At 40.6% G+C, this 13,250-nt stretch overlaps 1 protein-coding gene across 1 annotated transcript in view; it reads right to left on the bottom strand.

The window, feature by feature from the left end:
- The window catches only part of LOC117815966 (sorbin and SH3 domain-containing protein 2-like), a 71,790-nt gene extending 62,639 nt beyond the window's left edge, over positions 1-9,151 (bottom strand). Inside the window, 1 exon segment of the mRNA XM_034687990.1 lies at positions 8,581-9,151. The gene's annotated coding sequence lies outside the window, so the exon portion shown is untranslated.
- Positions 9,152-13,250: the final 4,099 nt, after the last annotated feature.

Consider the following 13,250-nt stretch of genomic DNA (forward strand, 5'->3'; position numbering starts at 1 on the left):
CTATGACGGTCTCACTGAGTGGTGCTGCCTCTTCTAGATTCCTCTCCTGCCTCATTTTAACTTGCTTTGATTGGACAGTGGGGGGAATCACCTCAGTGCTTCTCAGCCTTTCTGAAGACAACTGAAGGATCCTAACTCACACAGGGTGCATGCTCCATTGATGCATATTCAGTGCCATGCTGAATCAGCCTACACAATCATGTTTAATGAATCATTACCAGAGGATTCCTTAAACGCCAGCAATCAGCCAAAAATGTACTCACTTCAGGCCAACAACTCCCAAACTGTTTCAAGTCCCCTTCTCATTATTATGTGATGATGTAATTGACAAGGAAGAAGAGAAACTGAGAAAAGAAACTGAAGTTAGCTGCAGTTTGGCCAAAGCCCTGCGGTGTTTCATGGAGAAACATCTTTCAGGGGAAGATCACAGGATACGTAGTTATTTATCTAGAGCTGGGCGATATTGAAAATGATGTTATCACGATAAAATACTTCATATCAGCCAATATCGTAAATTATCACGATAAATATCCAATCATTATTTTATTTACATTTAAAGGCAGATTTTTGCCCCTGAGTGAAAATTGAAGACAGTTTGTTTCTGGTTTGTATCTGGATCAAGTTCTCTTATAAACTTATTTGAATCCATCATTTCTGACGGTGCTAACAGGAAGCAAGTCGATGTGGACATTAAAAGTGTTCGAAATGCACAGCAGAAGTTGTCTCTGTGCTCTCCCTTCACCCACATCCTGAAAGTGTGATCAAGTGTATTAAGTTAATAGTTAACTCAGAGTCAGCAGTGTTAGAATTACGACTCTGCTTTGTGCTGCTAGGTTTTGAGTTTTCTTCGGTGTCGCGGTCGCTCGTTTCAGCTGTGTTTACATGTCTTTAAGCCCCGCCTATCACTCACACTGCGACATGATTGGCTGTTCAATGCAGTCTTCTTCTAATGTTGGGTGGCAACTAGCGTTTAAAGCACATTAGCGCCCGCTCCCTTTCCAGTGGTTGAGGTGTGTAATTACAGGTTTAAATATATCCCTTTTTTTTTTTTTAGTTATATTTTTGGGCTTTTTTTTGCCTTTATTGGATAGGACAGCTGATGAGAGAGACAGGAAATGTGGGGAACAGAGAGTGGGGTAAGACATGCAGGGAATGGTCGACTGGCCGGGCGTCGAACCGGCGACCTCTGCGACGAGGACTATAGCCTCTATACATGGGACGCTTAGACCTCCAGAAGTATACTGGAAACCACATACACACCAATTCAAAAAAGGCGATCTTTAAAGCAGAAATAAACATGTTTACAGCCTGGTACAAAAGACGAGTGTAGTCTGGATAGCTCATTTCTCGATCGGCACACACTGTAGGGCGGGGTGAATTTTTTTTTCTAACACGGCAATTTCAAAGATATTGAGATTACGAGTTTTCCAATGAGAGGCACAGCTGACTTGATTGACAGGCGGGAACACTGTAGCTGTTGGCTAGGAGGCTCAAAGCCCGCCTCTTTACGTCACAATCACTCCACAGCAGCAATATGGCTGCCGCCGATGATTGGCCTCAAAACAGCGCTTCAGAAACAGATGGGTGACGTCACGGATACTACTCATATTTTATACAGTCTATGGTCGAACTGCTTTACTCACTGACTTTACCATGAAAGATTCAGGTCTTTGAAAATATTTTAAAAACGGGAATATAAAACAGCCATGGTAAGACGTGGGTTGTAAAGTCTGCAGCCTGACACAAAGTTTCTCCTGCACTGTTTTGTTTAAAATGAGGCATTCAAAATGAAAACTACTCCCCAGCTTAGGACCTTTCCCACTGATGGTTTGACTCATACGTTTTCCTTCAAGTGTCAAACAGGGCTTGACGATTAATTGAATTTTAATCGTGATTTCGATTTTGGCTTCTCACGATCATAAAAACTTATAATCGAAAAAAAAATATTTTTTACGATGTATGTGCCGCAGGGCGCGGCATGTATGCAAGTTCCTGCGCTTTAAAAGCACTGTGAATGCACCTGTGTTGTGTGCGCAGCTGCAGCAAGCGTGTGACGTGTGGATCAACAACACGTGGAGCGAGCGATTTGAAAACATGACAGAGAGGCAGCCTTTGGTTGAGAAGAAAGGTAGGACAACTTCGGTCATCTGGAAACATTTTTGGCAGAAGGAAATTATTTGCAAAGTTTGTCACGCTGTCGTGTCTGCACCAATAAATACAATGAATAATCGTGTTTATTAATTGTGATTTCAAAATCAATCAAAATAATCGTGATTATTATTTTTGCCATAATCGTCCAGCCCTAGTGTCAAAATAATGCAAACAAATCAAACAATGAAGCTTTAAGTTACGTGTCCACTGTCACTATCCTGGAGGTAAGGTGTTGATGTAAAAATCCTTTCTGCAGATGCACAGATTTTGCCTTAATGATAAGTAGCAGTCCTTTAACTATATCCCCCCTTTATAAAAGCCCCCAGCAGGCTCTGGATCTTTACAGTCCCATTATGGTGATTGGTGTGTCAGCAGACTTGATCAAACAGCAGCTGGGCTTCAGACATTTCTGGCCACGTGCCAAGGATCACAAAGGTATGGTGAAAAGCTAACAACTGACAGGTGCTAATAACGTAGCCTCATGGACAGAATCAGAGGGGTATCTGGAGACCAATAAAGGAGTAAACCGCCAAAGCACCTGCGTTTAGTTCTCTGTGATTGTTATCTATTTACTTCAGACTTAATCCTTTAACCAACGAGAGGCTTAACAGGAGATCTCTACTAACATCTGAACAAACGCTCTGACATTGATGGAAGTCATTTCACAGTCCTGGATCACATCTCTCATGCATGAACTATCTGCATCTTCTATCACGTTTTCATGCAAATGCATGATTTACAAAAACAATTTAAACCAACATGACACAGCAACGGCTTAGGAATGATCTCATTAAAGTACCAGAGCAAACTATTTTTATAGCGACTGACACACACTCACACCGAAGCACACAGACACTTTGACCTATGAGCCACTCTGGACTACAGTGGCCGCGTCGACATGGTCTCACCCGAACAGTTTCAACACCTAATTCATTATCAGCTTCTGCAAGGCCCTGCCATTCCCAGTTAAGTAAGTGACGGGTTATAAAAAGCAGAAGAGCTGTGCGTGTACACATTAGTGAGTGTCACTTACTGGAAAACACTTAAACCAGAGAACAGATCAAAAAAGGAAAAGTGTACCCACAATTCATCAACCAGTCCTGAAGCTTTGCTGCGTCCGAACAAACGCTGCAGAAAAATAAGAACAAGTAACTCAGTGTTTTTCATTTTTGGTACGGTGAACGCAACTTTTAGATTTGATTCAGAATAATCTACGGTCCATTTAAAGGCAGCGAAACATAATCTCAGAGGATTTTGGTTTAATTGGCTGGAATCTACAGTAGCCACAGTTTGTAATGCTGCATATTTTCTTAGTTATCAAGAGAACTTTCATGCTTTCAAGCTTCTCCATTCTTCATGAGCTGCAAACACTTGTTGAACACCATAAAGCTCAGCTGACTGCTCTACCACTTTACACAAGGTGGTTTTCCTACACTTTATCCTAGCTTAGCAGGAGAGACAACTTAAGTCATCTGTTTTGTTTCACTAATTGGTTTAAAGCATGTCTGAGTGGATTCTTGACATGAGCATTTTTTTTATTTCAGCAATCTTTTTTTAGTTTAGTTTATTCACACACATCATCCCAAATGTACATCTATATATATTCAGTAAACATTTTCACAATGGTTGGATGTTTGGAAAGGGGTGACCCCAAGGAAGCTATTTAAAGCTTTTAATAGGGGGCCCAATTTCCCACGAATAAAGTGGCAACAGACAAGATACAACAACATACTAACAGACAACAAACACACAACAGACAATCCCAATGTTGTGGTTACGTATAGATTAGTGGGTGCATTGATATGATCAGAATCTTTTACTCTGCGTTAGCAAATGACCGCTGTTACATTCACTGGAATGGATAAATTATCACTTTGCAGATTGAAATAGCATTAAGGTGCCATGATTTATATTTTAAACATAAGAGAACCATGGCATTGAAGGATGAGTCTTACGGCCAAATTCCCCCAGATCCATGTCCAGTCCATCTCCTATCCGTCACAGTACAGGATCTGATAGGTTTCTATTCTAGTCAATGTTTTAACTTCCACTGGATCTGCTCTGTTGCGTTCCAGTTGCATCTCTGATCCAGCAGATCGGAGCCCTTCGGATCAGATACACAGGACTTCTATTTTTGCCAGATGCCGGAGCACGACGCATCAGTCTCAACAGATCAGATGGAGTGGGACAGAAAGTCATGCACCAAAACAAAATGAAAACATTCTGTTAATTTTCAGAATAAAACACTCCGTGATATCGCCAGACCGTTTTAAACTTAACAACGACAACAAAATGTCATTTTGAGCGGAGGAAGGCCTGGAGTCAACAGGTCAGAGGTTTTCAGAGGACCATAAAAACAACATGGATAAAGACTGGAGGAGGAGAATCATTGATTCAGTGATTGACACGGTGGGAAAACCACGGTCACATGACTCCAGCTGTACGGCGGTCCTGCTCCGTGCTGTGTTCCGAAAACGCAACCGGTGGGTGTTGACCATAGACTGTATAAATAATGGACGTAGTATCCGTGACGTCACCCATCTGTTTCTGAAGCGCTGTTTTGAGGCCAATTATCGGCGGGAGTCATATTGCTGCTGTCGAGCGTAAAGAGGCGGGCTTTGAGCCTCCTAACCAAAAGAGTGTTCCCGCCTGTCGATCATGTCAGCTGTGCCTCTCATTGGAAGACTCATAAGCTCAATATCTTCAAAATTGCTGCGTTAGAAAAAAATTCACCCCCCTTACAGTGTGTGCCGATCAAGAAATGACTTATCCAGACTACACTCATCTTTTGTACCAGGCTGTAAACATGTTTATTTCTGCTGTAAAGATTGTCTTTTATGAATTGGTGTGTATGTGGTTTCTGGTACTTCCGGAGCCAGCCTCAAGCGGATCCTCAATGAACTGCAGTTTTTTGCACTTCCGCATTGGACTCATATTTTTAGACCAGAGGTTGCCTCTTGGTGTTGACGGACGAGAGAGCACGGAGCCAGACCAAAACAGATCGGAGACAGACTGGAGATGGATCTGGTGGAATTTGGCAGTTAGTCAAAATAGCACACTTTTTTCAGATATTTTAAATTCTAAAATATTGTTATTATACATTTAGAAGTTGCACTGTATAGCAAACTTTCCAAATATTTTAGAACATAAAAATAGAAATTAAAAAAATTGAAAAACTAACCCATGGGAATGTGTCTCCATTGTGTAATACACTTTGAAATAAATTATTCTGAAGTAATATGAACTGAATTCAGAGCAATGAGCACATTTCTTCTACTCTCAGTTCTGCCTTTGTGAATGCAGCAGTGTGTCAGCGCTCTTAATCCACAGTGAGGAGTTTCTTATAGTCAGTTTCTGCAATTATAACAGCAGTAAAAATCAAGATATGATTCCACTGTAGATTTTAATAATCCATACTCTAATAAATAATGCAAAATGAGCCTGAGCTTTGCTGCAACATAAAGTCATTGACTACTGTTGCAACAGTGGGAGTGAGAATTGCTAATTATCACCTTATTAATTATAGAAACATTTAACATTGTTGCGGTATCCCCGGCTAGAATTGGCCATGAATCACCGATGATCTCAATCGCATCCCGTTTGTGAACGGTAAATCAATATTTTCATAAGAGAGAGAGAATGGCTCAGCAGTTTATGTAAAACGTCAGCATCATCAAAAAGCTGGATTCATCGGAGGCCCGGGAAGCAAAACTGCAGGCGGCTTCTATTATCATCAAGACTGAGAATCAGAGACACACTCCACTTGAGCCGTGACATCAGCCTCTGAAGAAGGGCAGGGAGAGGAAGACAAAGAGGGGAAGAGTACCGGAGGGGCAGTGAGAAAATAAGAGGATTTCAACACGAGGACGTAAACATGGCCAAATTAAAGGATCTTGTGTTTTTATCAAGAGGGACGAAGAGAGAGAGAGAGAGAGAGAGAGAGAGAGAGAAAGAGAGAGAGAGAGAGAGAGAGAGAGAGAGAGAGAGAGAGAGAGAGAGGGAAAGAGAGAGAGGGAGCTATGATAGTAACCTCCAGTTACATTCTGTACTTTCAGAAGAAACTGTATCACATTCTCCTATTCCCTGATGGTCTGCCTTGATCCCCTTTCCTCTCTCTGACATAAATACACACATACACACAACGAGCACACACGCAGCCTCTATCAGTTACTCCAAACTGGCAGGTGCAACTGAGTTAACGCTAACAGAGACATACTTTCTTCCTTGGTGGCCATCAATCAAGTCAAAATGCTATGATCGCCCATTAAGTGTGTATATTTAAGCCTCTGTGAGAGGCTGTTTATTGGTGCAGCGGCCCCTCGTGAGACAGATCGCGGCCAACTGTTGCTCGTCATGTTGCGTCCCGCTGCTTCGCTTCCTCTCCCCCAAACACAAGTATGCAGCCATGGAAATAAATGAAATGCTACAATCGAAGATATAGCATCCAGTACAGCCTTCAAACACACAGAGGCCAGGTAGGTAGGTAGGGAGGTAGGTACTTAGGTAGGTAGGGAGGTAGGTAGGGAGGAAGGCCACAGTGGGAGTGGTATGAGGTTCCCGGAGAGATAATGTTACCCTTTGTGCATCCTGGATACCTCCCAGCACTCCCTGTTCACCCAGAATTCAAATGGCTCTCTTACTGATACCATCCAATGCTGGCTTTTCTTTTCTTTTTTCTTTTTTTCTTTCTCCACTGCATTACATCATCCCTTTAGCAGGTAGCACCACAAGACACACAAGGCTCTCTTTCCTTTAGTGCTCACTGTCACATGTAGGATAAAACATCTGTATAAGAGCAACAGATGCAGCTTGAAATAACATGAAATGCAAAACTGAGAGGTTTGCATCAATCCCTTCTTAGTAAGGGACTGTGTGGGACAAGAGCCTTCGTATTACAGGGTAGTGTGGTGTTTTAGGGTGGGACAAAATATCTGGATATGGATAGATTTTAAAAACAAACCCCTCTCTTCCACTTTGAGTCACTACATCACACCTTCAAGACTCAGTGCTGTGGCGTTAATGACAACAATCACACTTTAAAATTAAGGGGTCGTATGTATTCTCCAATTAATCTGACATCATGATGTGTGATTATATGATTGTCTTGAAATGTACCAGTTATTGCAGAGGTGCTGAATTGTGGTGTTATCATTATCACGGGCCATGTATTCTAATGTATTGTGACTTACACTGAATTTCCTACCATTAAAATTGATGGTAAAATTAAATGAAGACCTCCATAGGGCCCAATACAGAACACACGGTCTGAAAAATGATCTCCTTTTTTGCTGTAGTGCTCTGTACAAGTTCAAGCAAACAATGGGGATTATCCTCAGCATTTAGGATGTAGGTTAAACATGGATATCTGAATTCCTGCTTATTACTACCAAGCAGCCTGCATGCTTCTGAATCTGGTTGCTCATGCTACTACAAATGTGAAGTAACATTTCTTCTGTTTTCTCCACAGCTTTAACCCTCCTGTGATGTTTTTGTTTCTCTGGAACAGCAATTATGTTCCTGGGCCAATTTGACCCGGGGCATATTCAATTATGCAAAAGTCTCAGAACCCCAGAAAAACCAATTTTTTAACTCCATTACCGACAATTTAAATGAAGATTTAGTCTATTTGTGTTCTTTAATTCTCACAGATCATGGTTCAATGAGGATAAGTCACTTGTTTTTCATTCAAATTAATGTAAAAACTATTTTAATGTACATTGGAAAGCCCTGGATATAAATGCAATCGTTCTAAATGACAGATTTTTCTTCATTTTATTTTTTTTATTATTATTTTTTATGAAGTGGTGTTGATAAATTAACACTTCTGTCAAATACAGATTTTTATGCTGCATTTAGCTGGTTAGGAGGGCATATATTGCCTAAAATAGACTTTAGAAAGGGTTAATCAGTCCCTTCTTTTATGTCATTACTCAAGACACATTTTTACAGAAAGGCTTTTACTGTGTGATTTTATTTAATTTCAACTCTGTTGTTAAGGGTCTGTTTTATAAGCTTGCATGCTTTTTAGTTTTTATTTCATTTTATTTTTATAGCTCCATTTTGCTTTGCACTTCTTCTTGTTACCTGTATTGAAAAGTGCTGTATAAATCAAGTATTATTATTATAATCTGACTCCTAACATTAACAGGAGGGTTTTTAAAAGCGTGTGGTCTGAGTCTTAAACATGCTGCACCTTTCTTTTTAATCCACTGGAAACATCAATCTCTGGTATGCACTTTAGTGGAGACCTGATTCATTTGCCCCTTGTCACGGTTGTTACAGCTGTAGTGTCCTTTTCACCATTTTAGGCACTTAACATACTCGAAATAGCACATTTGCCTCCTCAAACAGCACCAAATTCAGCTCCAGGTTAGAGAAAGAATAGTCCCTTCACAGCAGCATTAGTCCATGATAGTGTTCTGTACATACCTTTAAAAGTACTCCCTTTTTCCTCGACTAATTCCGCAGCATGTCGTCAGGTAAACAGCCTCTTCCATGAGAAATGACTTGGAGTCCTCCTCACTGGAGAGGAATTAGAGAGAGCTACAGCAAGGCTCGTAAGCTAGCACTGCGTCCGTGTGATGAAACCGTACACCTGTTTGGATGCACCCGGTGTCCGTCAGCTCACTAAAGGCGGCGGCTCCCTCTCTCTCGGGGGGTCACCACCAGGGGCTCGAATAGCAATGCGGTGAAGATGTCCTGTCCTGTTTTCCTCATGGCACGAACCTCCAAGAGGGCACAAATAGTCACCGCATATCTGAATTGGAAGCGCCCAAAAACCAAACCCCAGCAGCACCACCTCCAGCAGCTCTTTAAGCACTCGCCTCCATCCAGAAATGGGCTGAACCTGCCTCTCGTTTCCGTTTGTATTATTGTTGAATGATGTCGTGGTGGTGGTGGTGGTGGTGGTGGTGGTGGCTTCGTGCAGCGCAAAATGGCCTCTGTGTATTTTCATTCAGCAACAGTCCACCGCGAGCTGCTCATTGGGTCTGCGTGTAGCCATGGTAACGCCCGCGGTTCAATCAGTGCACGCAGAGGGCACGCGCAGGCAGGGGGCCTTAAGTGGCGCTCTAACTAAGGGAAGAAGTGCCCACTTTTACCTTCATATCCGCAGTGCATGCACCAAAGACTCACCTCACACATGAGCAACTATGAGTGTGTGTGTGTGTGTGTGTGTGTGTGTGTGTGTGTGTGTGTGTGTGTGTGTGTGAGCAGGATACAGGCTGTCTTAACCCTCCTGTTATGTTCGTTTCTCTGGAACAGCAATTATGTTCCTGGGTCAATTTGACCCGATGCATATTCAATTATCCAAAAGTGTCAGAACCCCTAAAAAATCCCAATACACTTTTTTTTTTTAAATCGTTTTTTTTAACTCCATAACTAACCATTTAAATCAAGATTTAGTCCAGTGGTGCTCTTTAATTCTCACAGATCATGGTTCAGTGAGGATAACTCACTCGTTTTTCATTTAAATCAATGTTAAAACTTTTTTTAATGTACATTGGAAAGCCCTAAATATAAATGAATACATAAATACATTCGTTTTACATTACATGGATTTTTGTCTTTTTTATTATTTTTTTGAATTTTTTATTTTTTTTTATAAAGCAAGAAAAGATATACTTTATTTGTCCCCCATTGGGGGAAATTCTTTTGTTACAGCAGCTTACAACACGGAACAGGGTAACAACAATGTACTAACATAGTTAAAAAATATAATAACAATAATAATAGCAATGACAAGGGTAAAATATAATAAAATAAAATAAAATAGAATAAAACAAAATAAAATAAAATAAATAATACAATAAAATAGAATAAGATAAAATAGAATAAAATAAAATAGAATAAAATAGAATAGAATAGAATAATAATACAATGTTGATAAATTAACACAACACCATTTCTGGCACATGCTGCCCAGATTTTTATGCTGCATTTAGCTGGTTTGGGGAGCTTATATTGCCTAAAATAGACTTTTAAAAGGGTCAATTTGACCCACAACATAACAGGAGGGTTAATGGCCTGAACATGATAATAATACAGCCAGGCTTAGAAAGTGATTCACAGAGCCTTGCTAGGAATAAGCTTCAGCTTTAGTGCCAAAAATTGTATCTATAAGTGTTTCCCTGGCAGCATATCATGTTGTCATCAAACTGTTTCAAAGGAAATGTTGAGCTATATATATATGACAAGTGAGTTTTGGCTGGGTTTCCTTTATAGAATTAGTGGACAGTTTGGGTTAGGCAGGGCCGTATTAGTACCCCCAGGGGCCCCTGGGCACTGAGGCTCATGCAGTGGCGGAGCTAGACAGTTTTGACCTGGGTGGCCAAACTGGGGCACTGACCGTTAAGGGGTGGCCAGGCGTAGAAAACATCAGGGGCTTACCCCAAACCTAGTAGGGTTACCTCCAATAATCACATCTACTTTGACTTCTTTTTATAGAATAATTTAACAAATGTTACATTTTTGTAGATTTCTAATGCTAACATTAAAAATGTAACTCGATAGTTTACAGAGTCAACATTTAAATCTGCTGAACTGAATTCTTTAAGGACTCAAAATAAAGATGATTGTCCAAAGTCAAAGCATCAACAAAACAATATTCAAATACAAAGAAACTACTGTTTCTGCAGCTTGTTGAAACACAACAACACAATAGCTGATTTTAATATAAGTAATGCCTCTGACATGGCAAATAGCCTATCCTGTTTAAGAATTTCAGGGCGGCCACTGGGGTGGCCAATCAGTTTTCCGAGGTGGCCATGGCCACCCCTGGCTCCGCCGCTGGGCTCATGTACCCCTCACATGCAGGCGCGCACACACACATACACACACACACACACACACACACACACACACACACACACACACACACACATACACACAAAAGCAATCGTTAGCTAGCTGCTCATCCTCCATCTCTTCACTTTGTTCGGCTTTTTTGAAAAAGCAACTTATAAGCGGGACCTTTTTTATTTCTGCCGCGTCTTTTTCTTTTTGTTTCTTTTTTCTTCGCCGCTCCGCTGGGCTTTTTAATGTCCCTTTTCTGCTGCTAGGCAAGTTCTCCTGCACTTCTTTCTGATACATTTTTTTTTCAACTTTAATAACACATGATTGGTTTGCTAGGCTGTCGCTGAGCACAGTTATGTATCAGCAACGCCCTCTTGTACTCTAACATACATTCACACATCTTAACTGATAGTGGGTCAGGTAAAATGAATTACATTTTTAATACGAACTTTTCATGAGAAACATATCTATTACAACCTATAAAGTGCATTGCAGTTTGCTAATTATTCATCACTTTTTTTTATCCATCTGATAAGTTGGAAATGCACCTTTTTTTCCTTCAGTCCCATCGCGGAGGGCCCTTACGTGCTCAGGGGCCCCATATTGCCCATATGGTAGATCCGGGGCTGGGGTTAGGCCTTGTTTGTGTTTTGAGTGCAGGATTAACAGTTCTAAAGAGGAGGAATTGTATAACAGAGAAAACTTTACTAGATCTGCATTTAAGGTCAAACTAGGCAAGTTTTCTTTATCCTCACAAAGAGGTGCAAGGTAACACTTAATGAGCTTGTCAAGTATGTAGGTTAAACAAGGATATTTACACCAATGGAGTATATTACTTTCAAGTATAGGCCTACAGAGGAGCAAAATCTACTTAAATGTTGCAGTATTACAATTTAGCAAGTACCCACAGTGTGTTGAGGTGTTTTCTAGTTTATGTTGTCTTCTTCTACTAATACTTCAGCTACTCCTTATGGTGCATCTGTCAACTTTTCAAAGTGTCAATTGTACAGTGAACACAGAGACCTGACATCATTTTTGGCATCAAAATCCTGTAATGACCTGGAGGTGTCACACTTATAAGTATTGATTTCTGTCAGCACTGATGTGGTGTTGGTTCAATACAACATTTTGAATGAAAGCTGACACATTTGCAGCGTTTCTAGGTTTAACAACAAAACATCAAACTTCAAGTGTTTCCCTGTAACAAAGCTGTAATGCTTTTAACCAGTTATTTGTGAAGCAAAGTAACTGAACCATGTCTGATTTTTGATGGCTTAACTAGAGGAATTCTCCCCCTCTGTGTTTGTCTCTCCCATTCTCTTTCTCTCCCTCTCTCTCTTTCTCTCTCTCTCTCTCTCTCTCTCACGCACTCACACACACACACACACACACACACACACACACACACACACACACACACACACACACACACACACACACACACACACACACACATACACACGTACCAAGCTGTTAAATTATTTACAGACTGGGTGGTAGCCCTTGCTAGGTATCCTGTGACCATGGCAGAAAACATGGCCTTAACACATTTCTCACATTGCTTTGCTTTAGTTTAAAAGGAAACAACATGGGCAGTCCGTCTTCTCTGTCTATTTTGGCTCACTTCAATAACAGATGAATCAAACAGCTTCAGAATTAACTCCACCTATCAACCAATTGTTTGCTCTAATTAAAAATGTGAAGTCTATGTGCATCATCGGAAAGATAGATCTGCAGTCTGGGGGTGAGGAAAAGGAGAGCAAAAGCCCCCTGTTCATGAATTCTTAAAACCTTTAGAGATGGTCTACTGAATTGATATGGATTCATTCACAAAGCAAAGATGTGTCTCCTTTCCCCTTATTAAAAACAAGAACACTCCAGCAATGTGTCCATTCTAATGTAATTATCAGATGAATGAATCTCTATTTGAGCTCAATCTAAATTATGATGCAAAGCTGCAAACTGTTGCACGAGGTGACTTGCCAAAATTGAAATCCCTTGCATGAAATTCAATTGACGAAGCTTTGGTTTGTAAAGGTGCAGCACCTTTAATCTGATCTACTGACCATGTGGTTTTATGCAAATTCAAAAGGTTAGTCTTCACTCTCAGAAAAGGTGTAATTGATCTTGTCAGCTCATTTAGTACAGTGAATATTTCTGACATATATTCACTGTTGAACGCAGCAAGCAATGAGAAAACTTCCTTTTGTGGTTGATTAACATGTCATCTGAGATTTAAATAATAACTAAATTTACATTTCCAACTAATGATTCAGCTGCTGTAAAGCTGCAGTGTTATTTTGTTG

This window comes from Notolabrus celidotus, chromosome 7 (assembly GCF_009762535.1).
Source record: "Notolabrus celidotus isolate fNotCel1 chromosome 7, fNotCel1.pri, whole genome shotgun sequence".
Lineage (NCBI taxonomy): Eukaryota > Metazoa > Chordata > Actinopteri > Labriformes > Labridae > Notolabrus > Notolabrus celidotus.